This window comes from Calliopsis andreniformis, unplaced genomic scaffold (assembly GCF_051401765.1).
Source record: "Calliopsis andreniformis isolate RMS-2024a unplaced genomic scaffold, iyCalAndr_principal scaffold0015, whole genome shotgun sequence".
In the NCBI taxonomy this organism is placed as follows: domain Eukaryota; kingdom Metazoa; phylum Arthropoda; class Insecta; order Hymenoptera; family Andrenidae; genus Calliopsis; species Calliopsis andreniformis.
The window spans coordinates 10,618,264-10,637,193 of record NW_027480428.1 but is presented as its reverse complement, the minus strand read 5'-3'; positions in this window follow the sequence as shown (position 1 = coordinate 10,637,193).

Genomic DNA, 18,930 nt, shown 5'->3' with positions numbered 1-18,930 from the left:
GTTGACTTCTAAGGCCCTAACTACTCAATCTGTTGATGCAACGCCCTAGGGTGAAGCCTAGGTTGCCCGGAACGTAGAACTGACCATAACTTTTACACTGGTAGCAATTATTCGTTTTATACAATGGAAAATCTGATCTATTTATTTTGTATTTTATGCTTCGGGCGTTGACTTCTAAGGCCCTAACTACTCAATCTGTTGAAGCAACACCCTAGGGCGAAGCCTAGGTTGCTCGGAATGTAGAAATGACCATAACATTCACACTGGTTGAAATTATTCGTTTTATACGATGGAAAAGCTGTTGCATCTTCATTCTATTTTACGCTTCTGGCGTTGACTTCTAAGGCCCTCACTATTCGATCTGGTGGAGCAACGCCCTAGAGTGAAGCCTAGGTTGCCCGGAACGTAGAAATGACGTTAACCTTCATACTGGTTGCAATTATTCGTTTTATACGATGGAAAAACTGTTGTACTTATATTGTTTTTTATGCTTTTGGCGTTGACTCCTACGGCACGAACTATTCGATCTGGTGGAGCAACGCCCTAGAGTGAAGCCGAGGTTGCCCGGAACGTAGAAATGACCATCACGTTCAAACTGGTTGCAATTATTCCGGGTATATGATGGAAAAACTGTTGTATTTTTATTGCATTATATGCTTCGGGCATTGACTTCTAAGGCCCTAACTATTCAATCTGTTGGAGCAACGCCCTAGGGTGTAGCCTAGGTTGCCCGGAAAGTAGAAATGACGTTAACTCTCATACTGGTTGCAATTATTCGTTTTATACGATGGAAAAACTGTTGGATTTATATTGTATTTTATGCTTCTGGCGTTCACTTCTTAGGCCCTAGATATTCGATCTGGTGGAACAACGCCCTGGGGTGAAGCCTAGGTTGCCGGGAACGTAGAAATGACCATAACTTTCACACTGGTCGCTATTATTCGTTTTATACGATGGAGAAACTGTTATATTTATTTTGTATTTTATGCTTCGGGCGTTGACTTCTAAGGCCCTAGCTATTCGATCTGGTCGAGCAACGACCTAGAGTGAAGCCTAGGTTGCCCGGAACGTAGAAATGACCATAACTTTCACTCTGGTTGCTATTATTCGTTCTATACGATGAAAAACTGTTATATTTATATTGTATCTTATGCTGCTGGCGTTCAGTTCTTAGGCCCTAACTATTCGATCTGGTGGCTCAACGCCCTGGGGTGAAGCCTAGGTTGCCCGGAACGTAGAAATGGAAGTAACTTTCACACCGGCAGCAATTATTCGTTTTATACGATGGAAAAACAGTTCTATTTATTTTGTATTTAACGCTTCGGCCGTTGACTTCTAAGGCCCTAACTATTCGATCTGTTGGAGCAACGCCCTAGGGTGAAGCCTAGGTTGCCGGAAAGTAGAAATGACCATAACTTTCATACTGGTTGCAATTATTCGTTTTATACGAAGGAAAAACTGTTGTATTTATATTGTATTTTATGCTTCGGGCGTTGACTTCTAAGGCCCTAACTATTCAATCTGTTGGGTCAACGCCCTAGAGTGAAGCATAGGTTGCTCGGAATGTAGAAATGACCATAACATTCACACTGGTTGAAATTATTCGTTTTATACGATGGAAAAGCTGTTGCATCTTTATTCTATTTTACGCTTCTGGCGTTGACTTCTAAGGCCCTAACTAGTCGATCTGGTGGATCAACGCCCTAGAGTGTAGCCTAGGTTGCCCGGAAAGTAGAAATGACGTCAACTTTCATACTGGTTGCAATTATTCGTTTTATACGATGGAAAAACTGTTGTATTTATATTGTATTTTATGCTTCTGGCGTTGACTTCTAAGGCCCTAACTATTCGATCTGTTGGAGCAACGCCCTAGGGTGAAGCCTAGGTTGCCGGAAAGTAGAAATGACCATAACTTTCATACTGGTTGCAATTATTCGTTTTATACGAAGGAAAAACTGTTGTATTTATATTGTATTTTATGCTTCGGGCGTTGACTTCTAAGGCCCTAACAATTCGATCTGGTGGAACAACGCCCTAGAGTGAAGCCTAGGATGCCCGGAACGTAGAAATGACCATCACTTTCACACTGGTTGCAATTATTCCTGATATAGGATGGAAAAACAGTTGCATTTTTATTGCATTTTATGCTTCGGGCGTTGACTTCTAAGGCCCTAACTATTCAATCTGTTGGAGCAACGCCCTAGCGTCAAGCCTAGGTTGCCCGGAAAGTAGAAATGACGTTAACTTTCACACTGGTTGCTATTATTCGTTCTATACGATGGAAAAACTGTTATATTTATATTGTACCTTATGCTGCTGGCGTTGACTTCTTAGGCCCTAACAATTCGATCTAGTGGAACAACGACCTATAGTGAGGCCTAGGTTGCCCGGAACGTAGAACTGACCATAACTTTTACACTGGTAGCAATTATTCGTTTTATACAATGGAAAAACTGATCTATTTATTTTGTATTTTATGCTTCGGGCGTTGACTTCTAAGGCCCTAACTACTCAATCTGTTGAAGCAACGCCCTAGGGCGAAGCCTAGGTTGCTCGGAATGTAGAAATGACCATAACATTCACACTGGTTGAAATTATTCGTTTTATACGATGGAAAGGCTGTTGCATCTTTATTCTATTTTACGCTTCTGGCGTTGACTTCTAAGGCCCTAACTATTCGATCTGGTGGAGCAACGCCCTAGAGTGAAGCCTAGGTTGCCCGGTACGCAGAAATGACCAGTACATTCACACTGGTTGCAGTTATTCCTGTAAAACGATGGAAAAACTGTTGTATCTTTATTGTATTTTATGCTTCTGGCGTTGACTTCTAAGGCCCTAACTATTCGATCTGGTGGAGCAACGCCCTGGAGTGAAACCTAGATTGCCCGGAACGTACAAATGACCACTACTATCACACTAGTTGCAAATAATTCCTGCTATACGATGGAAAAACTGTTCTATTTTTATTGCATTTTATGCTTCTGGCGTTCACTTCTTAGGCCCTAACTATTTGATCTGGTGGAACAACGGCCTAGGGTGAAGCCTAGGTTGTCCGGAACGTAGAAATGACCATACCTTTTACACTGGTAGCAATTATTCATTTCATTCAATGGAAAAACTGTTCTATTTATTTTGTATTTAATGCTTCGGGCGTTGACTTCTAAGGCCCTAACTGTTTGATCTGGTGGAACAACGCCCTAGAGGGTAGCCTAGGTTGCCCGGAACGTAGAAATGACCATAACTTTCACACTGGTTGCAATTATATGTTTTATACGATGGAAAAGCTGTTGTATTTATATCGTATTTTATGCTTCTGGCGTTGACTTCTTAGGCCCTAACTATCCCATCTTGTGGAACAAGGCCCTAGGGTAAAGCCCAGGTTGCACGGAACGTAGAAATGACCATAACTTTCACACTGGTAGCAATTATTCGTTTTATACGATGGAAGAACTGTTATATTTATATTGCATTTTATGCTTTGGGTGTTGACTTCTAAGGCCCTAACTGATTGATCTGGTGGAGCAACGCCCTAGAGTGAAGCCTAGATTGCCCGGAACGTTGAAATGACCATAAGTTTCACACTGGTTGATATTATTCGTTTTATACGATGGAAAAACTGTTATATTTATATTGTATTTTATTCTTATGGCGTTGAGTTCTAAGTCCCTAGCTACTCAATCTGGTGGAGCAACGCCCTAGAGTGAAACCTAGGTTACCCGGAACGTAGAAATGACCAGTACTTTCACACTGTTTGCAGTTATTCCTGTTATACGATGGAAAAACTGTTGCATCTTTATTGCATTTTATGCTCCTGGAGTTGACTTCTAAGGCCCTAACTATTCGATCTGGTGGAGCAACGCCCTAGGGTGAAGCCTAGGTTGGCCGGAATGTAGAAATGTCCATAACTTTCACACTGGTTGCAATTATTCGTTTTATACGATTGAAAAGCTGTTGTATTTATATTGTATTTTATGCTTCTGGCGTTGACTTCTTAGGCCCTAACTATTCCCTCTGGTGGATCGACGCCCTAGAGTGAAACCTACGCTGCCCGGAACGTAGAAATGACCATTACTTTCACACTGGTTGCAATTATTCCTGTTATACGATGGAAAGCTGTTGTACTTTAAATGTATTTTATGCTTTTAGCGATGAATTCTAAGTCCCTAGCTATTCGATCTGGCGGAGCAACGCCCTAGAGTGACACCTAGGTTGCTCGGAACGTAGAAATGACCATAAGTTACACACTGGTAGCAATTATTCGTTTTATACGATGGAAAAACTGTTATATTTATTTTGTATTTTATGCTTCGGGCGTTGACTTCTAAGGCCCTAGCTATTCGATCTGGTCGAGCAACGACCTAGAGTGAAGCCTAGGTTGCCCGGAACGTAGAAATGACCTTAACTTTCACACTGGTTCCTATTATTCGTTTTTTTACGATGGAAAAACTGTTATATTTATATTGTATTTTATGCTTCTGACGTTGACTTCTTAGGCCCTAACTATTCGATCTGGTGGAACAACGCCCTAGAGTGAAGCCTAGGTTGCCTGGAACGTAGAAATGACCATTACTATCACACTGTTTGCAGTTATTCCTGTTATACGCTGGAAAAACTGTTGCATCTTTATTGTATTTTATGATACTGGCGTTGATTTCTAAGGCCCTAACTATTCGATCTGGTGGAGCAACGCCCTAGAGTGACGCCAAGGTTTCTCGGAACGTATAAATGACCATTACTTTCACACTGGTTGCAATTATTCGTTTTATACGATGGAAACGCTGTTGTATTTATATTGTACTTTATGCCTCTGGCGTTGACTTCTAAGGCCGTAGCTATTAGATGTGGTGGAGCAACGACCTAGAGTGACGCCTAGGGTGCTCGGAACGTAGGAATGACCATAACTTTCACACTGGTAGCAATTATTCGTTTTATACGATGGAAAAACTGTTTTATTTATTTTCTATTTTATGCTTCTGGCGTTGACTTCTAAGGTCCTAACTATTCAATCTGTTGGAGCAACGCCTTAGAGTGAAGACTAGGTTGCGCGGAACGTAGCAATGACCATAATTTTCACACTGGTAGCAATTATTCGTTTTATACGATGGAAAAACTGTTGCATCTTTATCGTATTTTGTGCTTCTGGCGTTGACTTCTAAGGCCGTAACTATTCGACCTGGTGGAGCGACGCCCTGGAGTGAGACCTAGGTTGCCCGGAACGTAGAAATGACCACTACTATCACACTAGTTGCAAATTATTCCTGCTATACGATGGAAAAACTGTTCTATTTTTATTGCATTTTATGCTTCTGGCGTTCACTTCTTAGGCCCTAACTATTTGATCTGGTGGAACAACGGCCTAGGGTGAAGCCTAGGTTGTCCGGAACGTAGAAATGACCATACCTTTTACACTGGTAGCAATTATTCATTTTATTCAACGGAAAATCTGTTCTATTTATTTTGTATTTAATGCTTCGGGCGTTGACTTCTAAGGCCCTAACTGTTTGATCTGGTGGAACAGCGCCCTAGAGGGTAGCCTAGGTTGCCCGGAACGTAGAAATGACCATAACTTTCATACTGGTTGCAATTATTCGTTTTATACGAAGGAAAAACTGTTGTATTTATATTGTATTTTATGCTTCGGGCGTTGACTTCTAAGGCCCTAACAATTCGATCTGGTGGAACAACGCCCTAGAGTGAAGCCTAGGATGCCCGGAACGTAGAAATGACCATCACTTTCACACTGGTTGCAATTATTCCTGATATAGGATGGAAAAACAGTTGCATTTTTATTGCATTTTATGCTTCGGGCGTTGACTTCTAAGGCCCTAACTATTCAATCTGTTGGAGCAACGCCCTAGGGTCAAGCCTAGGTTGCCCGGAAAGTAGAAATGACGTTAACTTTCACACTGGTTGCTATTATTCGTTCTATACGATGGAAAAACTGTTATATTTATATTGTACCTTATGCTGCTGGCGTTGACTTCTTAGGCCCTAACAATTCGATCTAGTGGAACAACGACCTATAGTGAGGCCTAGGTTGCCCGGAACGTAGAACTGACCATAACTTTTACACTGGTAGCAATTATTCGTTTTATACAATGGAAAAACTGATCTATTTATTTTGTATTTTATGCTTCGGGCGTTGACTTCTAAGGCCCTAACTACTCAATCTGTTGAAGCAACGCCCTAGGGCGAAGCCTAGGTTGCTCGGAATGTAGAAATGACCATAACATTCACACTGGTTGAAATTATTCGTTTTATACGATGGAAAGGCTGTTGCATCTTTATTCTATTTTACGCTTCTGGCGTTGACTTCTAAGGCCCTAACTATTCGATCTGGTGGAGCAACGCCCTAGAGTGAAGCCTAGGTTGCCCGGTACGCAGAAATGACCAGTACATTCACACTGGTTGCAGTTATTCCTGTAAAACGATGGAAAAACTGTTGTATCTTTATTGTATTTTATGCTTCTGGCGTTGACTTCTAAGGCCCTAACTATTCGATCTGGTGGAGCAACGCCCTGGAGTGAAACCTAGATTGCCCGGAACGTACAAATGACCACTACTATCACACTAGTTGCAAATAATTCCTGCTATACGATGGAAAAACTGTTCTATTTTTATTGCATTTTATGCTTCTGGCGTTCACTTCTTAGGCCCTAACTATTTGATCTGGTGGAACAACGGCCTAGGGTGAAGCCTAGGTTGTCCGGAACGTAGAAATGACCATACCTTTTACACTGGTAGCAATTATTCATTTCATTCAATGGAAAAACTGTTCTATTTATTTTGTATTTAATGCTTCGGGCGTTGACTTCTAAGGCCCTAACTGTTTGATCTGGTGGAACAACGCCCTAGAGGGTAGCCTAGGTTGCCCGGAACGTAGAAATGACCATAACTTTCACACTGGTTGCAATTATATGTTTTATACGATGGAAAAGCTGTTGTATTTATATCGTATTTTATGCTTCTGGCGTTGACTTCTTAGGCCCTAACTATCCCATCTTGTGGAACAAGGCCCTAGGGTAAAGCCCAGGTTGCACGGAACGTAGAAATGACCATAACTTTCACACTGGTAGCAATTATTCGTTTTATACGATGGAAGAACTGTTATATTTATATTGCATTTTATGCTTTGGGTGTTGACTTCTAAGGCCCTAACTGATTGATCTGGTGGAGCAACGCCCTAGAGTGAAGCCTAGATTGCCCGGAACGTTGAAATGACCATAACTTTCACACTGGTTGCAATTATTCGTTTTATACGATTGAAAAGCTGTTGTATTTATATTGTATTTTATGCTTCTGGCGTTGACTTCTTAGGCCCTAACTATTCCCTCTGGTGGATCGACGCCCTAGAGTGAAACCTACGCTGCCCGGAACGTAGAAATGACCATTACTTTCACACTGGTTGCAATTATTCCTGTTATACGATGGAAAGCTGTTGTACTTTAAATGTATTTTATGCTTTTAGCGATGAATTCTAAGTCCCTAGCTATTCGATCTGGTGGAGCAACGCCCTAGAGTGACACCTAGGTTGCTCGGAACGTAGAAATGACCATAAGTTACACACTGGTAGCAATTATTCGTTTTATACGATGGAAAAACTGTTATATTTATTTTGTATTTTATGCTTCGGGCGTTGACTTCTAAGGCCCTAGCTATTCGATCTGGTCGAGCAACGACCTAGAGTGAAGCCTAGGTTGCCCGGAACGTAGAAATGACCTTAACTTTCACACTGGTTCCTATTATTCGTTTTATACGATGGAAAAACTGTTATATTTATATTGTATTTTATGCTTCTGACGTTGACTTCTTAGGCCCTAACTATTCGATCTGGTGGAACAACGCCCTAGAGTGAAGCCTAGGTTGCCTGGAACGTAGAAATGACCATTACTATCACACTGTTTGCAGTTATTCCTGTTATACGCTGGAAAAACTGTTGCATCTTTATTGTATTTTATGATACTGGCGTTGATTTCTAAGGCCCTAACTATTCGATCTGGTGGAGCAACGCCCTAGAGTGACGCCAAGGTTTCTCGGAACGTATAAATGACCATTACTTTCACACTGGTTGCAATTATTCGTTTTATACGATGGAAACGCTGTTGTATTTATATTGTACTTTATGCCTCTGGCGTTGACTTCTAAGGCCGTAGCTATTAGATGTGGTGGAGCAACGACCTAGAGTGACGCCTAGGGTGCTCGGAACGTAGGAATGACCATAACTTTCACACTGGTAGCAATTATTCGTTTTATACGATGGAAAAACTGTTTTATTTATTTTCTATTTTATGCTTCTGGCGTTGACTTCTAAGGTCCTAACTATTCAATCTGTTGGAGCAACGCCTTAGAGTGAAGCCTAGGTTGCGCGGAACGTAGCAATGACCATAATTTTCACACTGGTAGCAATTATTCGTTTTATACGATGGAAAAACTGTTGCATCTTTATCGTATTTTGTGCTTCTGGCGTTGACTTCTAAGGCCGTAACTATTCGACCTGGTGGAGCAACGCCCTCGAGTGAGACCTAGGTTGCCCGGAACGTAGAAATGACCACTACTATCACACTAGTTGCAAATTATTCCTGCTATACGATGGAAAAACTGTTCTATTTTTATTGCATTTTATGCTTCTGGCGTTCACTTCTTAGGCCCTAACTATTTGATCTGGTGGAACAACGGCCTAGGGTGAAGCCTAGGTTGTCCGGAACGTAGAAATGACCATACCTTTTACACTGGTAGCAATTATTCATTTTATTCAATGGAAAATCTGTTCTATTTATTTTGTATTTAATGCTTCGGGCGTTGACTTCTAAGGCCCTAACTGATTGATCTGGTGGAGCACCGCCCTAGAGTGAAGCCTAGGTTGTCCGGAACGTAGAAATGACCATAACTTTCACACTGGTTGCAATTATTCCTGTTCTACGATGGACGAACTGTTGTATTTATATCTTATTTTATGCTTCAGGCGTGGACTTCTTAGACCCCAACTATTCGATGTGGTGGAGCAACTCCCTAGAGTGAAGCCTAGGTTGCCCGGAACGTAGAAATGACCATAACTTTTACACTGGTAGCAATTATTCGTTTTATACAATGGAAAAACTGTTCTATTTATTTTGTATTTAATGCTTCGGGCGTTGACTTCTAAGGCCCTAACTGTTTGATCTGGTGGAACAGCGCCCTAGAGGGTAGCCTAGGTTGCCCGGAACGTAGAAATGACCATAACTTTCACACTGGTTGCAATTATTTGTTTTATACGATGGAAAAGCTGTTGTATTTATATCGTATTTTATGCTTCTGGCGTTGACTTCTTAGGCCCTAACTATCCCATCTTGTGGAACAAGGCCCTAGGGTAAAGCCCAGGTTGCACGGAACGTAGAAATGACCATAACTTTCACACTGGTAGCAATTATTCGTTTTATACGATGGAAGAACTGTTATATTTATATTGCATTTTATGCTTTGGGTGTTGACTTCTAAGGCCCTAACTGATTGATCTGGTGGAGCAACGCCCTAGAGTGAAGCCTAGATTGCCCGGAACGTTGAGATGACCATAAGTTTCACACTGGTTGATATTATTCGTTTTATACGATGGAAAAACTGTTATATTTATATTGTATTTTATTCTTATGGCGTTGAATTCTAAGTCCCTAGCTACTCAATCTGGTGGAGCAACGCCCTAGAGTGAAACCTAGGTTACCCGGAACGTAGAAATGACCAGTACTTTCACACTGTTTGCAGCTATTCCTGTTATACGATGGAAAAACTGTTGCATCTTTATTGCATTTTATGCTCCTGGAGTTGACTTCTAAGGCCCTAACTATTCGATCTGGTGGAGCAACGCCCTAGGGTGAAGCCTAGGTTGGCCGGAATGTAGAAATGTCCATAACTTTCACACTGGTTGCAATTATTCGTTCTATACGATTGAAAAGCTGTTGTATTTATATTGTATTTTATGCTTCTGGCGTTGACTTCTTAGGCCCTAACTATTCCCTCTGGTGGATCGACGCCCTAGAGTGAAACCTATGCTGCCCGGAACGTAGAAATGACCATTACTTTCACACTGGTTGCAATTATTCCTGTTATACGATGGAAAGCTGTTGTACTTTAATTGTATTTTATGCTTTTAGCGTTGAATTCTAAGTCCCTAGCTATTCGATCTGGTGGAGCAACGCCCTAGTGTGACACCTAGGTTGCTCGGAACGTAGAAATGACCATAAGTTACACACTGGTAGCAATTATTCGTTTTATACGATGGAAAAACTGTTATATTTATTTTGTATTTTATGCTTCGGGCGTTGACTTCTAAGGCCCTAGCTATTCGATCTGGTCGAGCAACGACCTAGAGTGAAGCCTAGGTTGCCCGGAACGTAGAAATGACCTTAACTTTCACACTGGTTCCTATTATTCGTTTTATACGATGGAAAAACTGTTATATTTATATTGTATTTTATGCTTCTGACGTTGACTTCTTAGGCCCTAACTATTCGATCTGGTGGAACAACGCCCTAGAGTGAAGCCTAGGTTGCCCGGAACGTAGAAATGACCATTACTATCACACTGTTTGCAGTTATTCCTGTTATACGCTGGAAAAACTGTTGCATCTTTATTGTATTTTATGATACTGGCGTTGATTTCTAAGGCCCTAACTATTCGATCTGGTGGAGCAACGCCCTAGAGTGACGCCAAGGTTTCTCGGAACGTATAAATGACCATTACTTTCACACTGGTTGCAATTATTCGTTTTATACGATGGAAACGCTGTTGTATTTATATTGTACTTTATGCCTCTGGCGTTGACTTCTAAGGCCGTAGCTATTAGATGTGGTGGAGCAACGACCTAGAGTGACGCCTAGGGTGCTCGGAACGTAGGAATGACCATAACTTTCACACTGGTAGCAATTATTCGTTTTATACGATGGAAAAACTGTTTTATTTATTTTCTATTTTATGCTTCTGGCGTTGACTTCTAAGGTCCTAACTATTCAATCTGTTGGAGCAACGCCTTAGAGTGAAGCCTAGGTTGCGCGGAACGTAGCAATGACCATAATTTTCACACTGGTAGCAATTATTCGTTTTATACGATGGAAAAACTGTTGCATCTTTATCGTATTTTGTGCTTCTGGCGTTGACTTCTAAGGCCGTAACTATTCGACCTGGTGGAGCAACGCCCTCGAGTGAGACCTAGGTTGCCCGGAACGTAGAAATGACCACTACTATCACACTAGTTGCAAATTATTCCTGCTATACGATGGAAAAACTGTTCTATTTTTATTGCATTTTATGCTTCTGGCGTTCACTTCTTAGGCCCTAACTATTTGATCTGGTGGAACAACGGCCTAGGGTGAAGCCTAGGTTGTCCGGAACGTAGAAATGACCATACCTTTTACACTGGTAGCAATTATTCATTTTATTCAATGGAAAATCTGTTCTATTTATTTTGTATTTAATGCTTCGGGCGTTGACTTCTAAGGCCCTAACTGATTGATCTGGTGGAGCACCGCCCTAGAGTGAAGCCTAGGTTGTCCGGAACGTAGAAATGACCATAACTTTCACACTGGTTGCAATTATTCCTGTTCTACGATGGACGAACTGTTGTATTTATATCTTATTTTATGCTTCGGGCGTGGACTTCTTAGACCCCAACTATTCGATGTGGTGGAGCAACTCCCTAGAGTGAAGCCTAGGTTGCCCGGAACGTAGAAATGACCATAACTTTTACACTGGTAGCAATTATTCGTTTTATACAATGGAAAAACTGTTCTATTTATTTTGTATTTAATGCTTCGGGCGTTGACTTCTAAGGCCCTAACTGTTTGATCTGGTGGAACAGCGCCCTAGAGGGTAGCCTAGGTTGCCCGGAACGTAGAAATGACCATAACTTTCACACTGGTTGCAATTATTTGTTTTATACGATGGAAAAGCTGTTGTATTTATATCGTATTTTATGCTTCTGGCGTTGACTTCTTAGGCCCTAACTATCCCATCTTGTGGAACAAGGCCCTAGGGTAAAGCCCAGGTTGCACGGAACGTAGAAATGACCATAACTTTCACACTGGTAGCAATTATTCGTTTTATACGATGGAAGAACTGTTATATTTATATTGCATTTTATGCTTTGGGTGTTGACTTCTAAGGCCCTAACTGATTGATCTGGTGGAGCAACGCCCTAGAGTGAAGCCTAGATTGCCCGGAACGTTGAGATGACCATAAGTTTCACACTGGTTGATATTATTCGTTTTATACGATGGAAAAACTGTTATATTTATATTGTATTTTATTCTTATGGCGTTGAATTCTAAGTCCCTAGCTACTCAATCTGGTGGAGCAACGCCCTAGAGTGAAACCTAGGTTACCCGGAACGTAGAAATGACCAGTACTTTCACACTGTTTGCAGCTATTCCTGTTATACGATGGAAAAACTGTTGCATCTTTATTGCATTTTATGCTCCTGGAGTTGACTTCTAAGGCCCTAACTATTCGATCTGGTGGAGCAACGCCCTAGGGTGAAGCCTAGGTTGGCCGGAATGTAGAAATGTCCATAACTTTCACACTGGTTGCAATTATTCGTTCTATACGATTGAAAAGCTGTTGTATTTATATTGTATTTTATGCTTCTGGCGTTGACTTCTTAGGCCCTAACTATTCCCTCTGGTGGATCGACGCCCTAGAGTGAAACCTATGCTGCCCGGAACGTAGAAATGACCATTACTTTCACACTGGTTGCAATTATTCCTGTTATACGATGGAAAGCTGTTGTACTTTAATTGTATTTTATGCTTTTAGCGTTGAATTCTAAGTCCCTAGCTATTCGATCTGGTGGAGCAACGCCCTAGAGTGACACCTAGGTTGCTCGGAACGTAGAAATGACCATAAGTTACACACTGGTAGCAATTATTCGTTTTATACGATGGAAAAACTGTTATATTTATTTTGTATTTTATGCTTCGGGCGTTGACTTCTAAGGCCCTAGCTATTCGATCTGGTCGAGCAACGACCTAGAGTGAAGCCTAGGTTGCCCGGAACGTAGAAATGACCTTAACTTTCACACTGGTTCCTATTATTCGTTTTATACGATGGAAAAACTGTTATATTTATATTGTATTTTATGCTTCTGACGTTGACTTCTTAGGCCCTAACTATTCGATCTGGTGGAACAACGCCCTAGAGTGAAGCCTAGGTTGCCTGGAACGTAGAAATGACCATTACTATCACACTGTTTGCAGTTATTCCTGTTATACGCTGGAAAAACTGTTGCATCTTTATTGTATTTTATGATACTGGCGTTGATTTCTAAGGCCCTAACTATTCGATCTGGTGGAGCAACGCCCTAGAGTGACGCCAAGGTTTCTCGGAACGTATAAATGACCATTACTTTCACACTGGTTGCAATTATTCGTTTTATACGATGGAAACGCTGTTGTATTTATATTGTACTTTATGCCTCTGGCGTTGACTTCTAAGGCCGTAGCTATTAGATGTGGTGGAGCAACGACCTAGAGTGACGCCTAGGGTGCTCGGAACGTAGGAATGACCATAACTTTCACACTGGTAGCAATTATTCGTTTTATACGATGGAAAAACTGTTTTATTTATTTTCTATTTTATGCTTCTGGCGTTGACTTCTAAGGTCCTAACTATTCAATCTGTTGGAGCAACGCCTTAGAGTGAAGCCTAGGTTGCGCGGAACGTAGCAATGACCATAATTTTCACACTGGTAGCAATTATTCGTTTTATACGATGGAAAAACTGTTGCATCTTTATCGTATTTTGTGCTTCTGGCGTTGACTTCTAAGGCCGTAACTATTCGACCTGGTGGAGCAACGCCCTGGAGTGAGACCTAGGTTGCCCGGAACGTAGAAATGACCACTACTATCACACTAGTTGCAAATTATTCCTGCTATACGATGGAAAAACTGTTCTATTTTTATTGCATTTTATGCTTCTGGCGTTCACTTCTTAGGCCCTAACTATTTGATCTGGTGGAACAACGGCCTAGGGTGAAGCCTAGGTTGTCCGGAACGTAGAAATGACCACACCTTTTACACTGGTAGCAATTATTCATTTTATTCAATGGAAAAACTGTTCTATTTATTTTGTATTTAATGCTTCGGGCGTTGACTTCTAAGGCCCTAACTGATTGATCTGGTGGAGCACCGCCCTAGAGTGAAGCCTAGGTTGCCCGGAACGTAGAAATGACCATAACTTTCACACTGGTTGCAATTATTCCTGTTCTACGATGGACGAACTGTTGTATTTATATCGTATTTTATGCTTCTGGCGTTGACGTCTAAGGACCTAACTATTCGATCTTGTGGGGCAACGCTCTAGAGTGAAGCCTAGGTTGCTCGGAATGTAGGAATGACCATAAATTTCACACTGGTAGCAATCATTCGTTTTATACGATGGAAAAACTGTTGCATCTTTATCGTACTTTATGCTTCGGGCGTGGACTTCTTAGGCCCTAACTATTCGATGTGGTGGAGCAACTCCCTAGAGTGAAGCCTAGGTTGCCCGGAACGTAGAAATGACCATAACTTTTACACTGGTAGCAATTATTCGTTTTATACAATGGAAAAACTGTCCTATTTATTTTGCATTTTATGCTTCGGGCGTTGACTTCTCAGGCCCTAACTGATTGATCTGGTGGAGCAACGCCCTAGAGTGAAGCCTAGACTGCCCGGAACGTTGAAATGACCAGTACTTTCACACTGTTTGCAGTTATTCCTGTTATACGATGGAAAAACTGTTGCATCTTTATTGCATTTTATGCTTCTGGCGTTGACTTCTAAGGCCCTAACTATTCGATCAGGTGGAGCAACGCCCTAGAGTGACGCCTAGGTTGCCCGGAACGAAGAAATGACCAGTACTTTCACACTGTTTGCAGTTATTCCTGTTATACGATGGAAAAACTGTTGCATCTTTATTGCATTTTATGCTTTTGGCGTTGACTTCTAAGGCCCTAGCTATTCGATCAGGTGGAGCAACGCCCTAGGGTGAAGCCTAGGTTGGCCGGAATGTAGAAATGTCCATAACTTTCACACTGGTTGCAATTATTCGTTTTATACGATTGAAAAGCTGTTGTATTTATATTGTATTTTATGCTTCGGGCATTGACTTTTTAGGCCCTTACTATTCGATCTGTTGGAGCAACGCCCTAGGGTGAAACCTAGGTTAGCCGGAACGTAGAAATGACCAGTACATTCGCACTGGTTGCAGTTATTCCTGTAAAACGATGGAAAAACTGTTGCATCTTTATTGTATTTTATGCTTCTGGCGTTGACTTCTAAGGCCCTAACTATTCGATCAGGTGGAGCAACGCCCTAGAGTGACGCCTAGGTTGCCCGGAACGAAGAAATGACCAGTACTTTCCCACTGTTTGCTGTTATTCCTGTTATACGATGGAAAAACTGTTGCATCTTTATTGCATTTTATGCTTTTGGGGTTGACTTCTAAGGCCCTAACTATTAGATCAGGTGGAGCAACGCCCTAGGGTGAAGCCTAGGGTGGCCGCAATGTAGAAATGTCCATAACTTTCACACTGGTTGCAATTATTCGTTTTATACGATTGAAAAGCTGTTGTATTTATATTGTATTTTATGCTTCGGGCATTGACTTTTAAGGCCGTTACTATTCGATCTGTTGGAGCAACGCCCTAGGGTGAAGCCTAGTTTGCCCGGAACGTAGAAATGAGCATAACTATCACACTGGTTGCAATTATTCGTTTTATACGGTGGAAAAGCTGCTGTATTTATATCGTATTTTATGCTTCTGGCGTTGACTTCTTAGGCCCTAAATATTCCATCTGGTTGAACAACGCCCTAGGGTGAAGCCTAGGTTGCCCGGAAAGTTGAAATGACCATAACTTTCACACTGGTAACAATTATTCGTTTTATACGATGGAAAATCTGTTCTATTTATTTTGTATTTTATGCTTCGGGCGTTGACTTCTAAGGCCCTAACTGTTTGATCTGGTGGAGCAACGCCCTAGAGTGAAGCCTAGGTTGCCCGGAACGTAGAAATGACCATTACATTCACACTGGTTGGAATTATTCGTTTTATACGATGGAAAAGCTGTTTTATTTATTTTGTATTTTATGCTTCGGGCGTTGACTTCTAAGGTCCTATCTATTCAATCTGTTGGAGCAACGCCCTAGGGTGAAGCCTAGGTTGCCCGGAAAGTAGAAATGACCATAACTTTCACACTGGTTGCAATTATTCGTTTTATACGATGGAAAAGCTGTTGTATTTATATCGTATTTTATGCTTCTGGCGTTGACTTCTTAGGACCTAACTATTCGATCTGGTGAAGCAACGCCCTAGAGTGAAGCCTAGGTTGCCCGGAACGTAGAAATGACCATCACATTCATACTGGTTGCAATTATTCCTGTTATACGATGGAAAAACTGCTGTATTTTTATTGTATTCTATGCTTCTGGCGTTTAATTCTAAGTCTCTAGCTATTTGATCTGGTGGAGCAACGACCTAGAGTGAAGCCTAGGTTGCCCGGACCGTAGAAATGACCATACCTTTTACACTGGTAGCAATTATTCATTTTATTCAATGGAAAAACTGTTCTATTTATTTTGTATTTAATGCTTCGGGCGTTGACTTCTAAGGCCCTAACTGATTGATCTGGTGGAGCACCGCCCTAGAGTGAAGCCTAGGTTGCCCGGAACGTAGAAATGACCATAACTTTTACACTGATTGCAATTATTCCTGTTCTACGATGGACGAACTGTTGTATTTATATCGTATTTTATGCTTCTGGCGTTGACGTCTAAGGACCTAACTATTCGATCTTGTGGGGCAACGCTCTAGAGTGAAGCCTAGGTTGCTCGGAATGTAGGAATGACCATAAATTTCACACTGCTAGCAATCATTCGTTTTATACGATGGAAAAACTGTTGCATCTTTATCGTACTTTATGCTTCGGGCGTGGACTTCTTAGGCCCTAACTATTCGATGTGGTGGAGCAACTCCCTAGAGTGAAGCCTAGGTTGCCCGGAACGTAGAAATGACCATAACTTTTACACTGGTAGCAATTATTCGTTTTATACAATGGAAAAACTGTTCTATTTATTTTGCATTTTATGCTTCGGGCGTTGACTTCTAAGGCCCTATCTGATTGATCTGGTGGAGCAACGCCCTAGAGTGAAGCCTAGATTGCCCGGAACGTTGAAGTGACCAGTACTTTCACACTGTTTGCAGTTATTCCTGTTATACGATGGAAAAACTGTTGCATCTTTATTGCATTTTATGCTTCTGGCGTTGACTTCTAAGGCCCTAACTATTCGATCAGATGGAGCAACGCCCTAGAGTGACGCCTAGGTTGCCCGGAACGAAGAAATGACCAGTACTTTCCCACTGTTTGCAGTTATTCCTGTTATACGATGGAAAAACTGTTGCATCTTTATTGCATTTTATGCTTTTGGCGTTGACTTCTAAGGCCCTAACTATTAGATCAGGTGGAGCAACGCCCTAGGGTGAAGCCTAGGTTGGCCGGAATGTAGAAATGTCCATAACTTTCACACTGGTTGCAATTATTCGTTTTATACGATTGAAAAGCTGTTGTATTTATATTGTATTTTATGCTTCTGGCGTTGACTTCTTAGGCCCTAACTATTCCCTCTGGTGGATCGACGCCCTAGAGTGAAACCTACGCTGCCCGGAACGTAGAAATGACCATTACTTTCACACTGGTTGCAATTACTCCTGTTATACGATGGAAAGCTGTTGTACTTTAAATGTATTTTATGCTTTTAGCGATGAATTCTAAGTCCCTAGCTATTCGATCTGGTGGAGCAACGCCCTAGAGTGACACCTAGGTTGCTCGGAACGTAGAAATGACCATAAGTTACACACTGGTAGCAATTATTCGTTTTATACGATGGAAAAACTGTTATATTTATTTTGTATTTTATGCTTCGGGCGTTGACTTCTAAGGCCCTAGCTATTCGATCTGGTCGAGCAACGACCTAGAGTGAAGCCTAGGTTGCCCGGAACGTAGAAATGACCTTAACTTTCACACTGGTTCCTATTATTCGTTTCATACGATGGAAAAACTGTTATATTTATATTGTATTTTATGCTTCTGACGTTGACTTCTTAGGCCCTAACTATTCGATCTGGTGGAACAACGCCCTAGAGTGAAGCCTAGGTTGCCTGGAACGTAGAAATGACCATTACTATCACACTGTTTGCAGTTATTCCTGTTATACGCTGGAAAAACTGTTGCATCTTTATTGTATTTTATGATACTGGCGTTGATTTCTAAGGCCCTAACTATTCGATCTGGTGGAGCAACGCCCTAGAGTGACGCCAAGGTTTCTCGGAACGTATAAATGACCATTACTTTCACACTGGTTGCAATTATTCGTTTTATACGATGGAAACGCTGTTGTATTTATATTGTACTTTATGCCTCTGGCGTTGACTTCTAAGGCCGTAGCTATTAGATGTGGTGGAGCAACGACCTAGAGTGACGCCTAGGGTGCTCGGAACGTAGGAATGACCATAACTTTCACACTGGTAGCAATTATTCGTTTTATACGATGGAAAAACTGTTTTATTTATTTTCTATTTTATGCTTCTGGCGTTGACTTCTAAGGTCCTAACTATTCAATCTGTTGGAGCAACGCCTTAGAGTGAAGCCTAGGTTGCGCGGAACGTAGCAATGACCATAATTTTCACACTGGTAGCAATTATTCGTTTTATACGATGGAAAAACTGTTGCATCTTTATCGTATTTTGTGCTTCTGGCGTTGACTTCTAAGGCCGTAACTATTCGACCTGGTGGAGCAACGCCCTGGAGTGAGACCTAGGTTGCCCGGAACGTAGAAATGACCACTACTATCACACTAGTTGCAAATTATTCCTGCTATACGATGGAAAAACTGTTCTATTTTTATTGCATTTTATGCTTCTGGCGTTCAC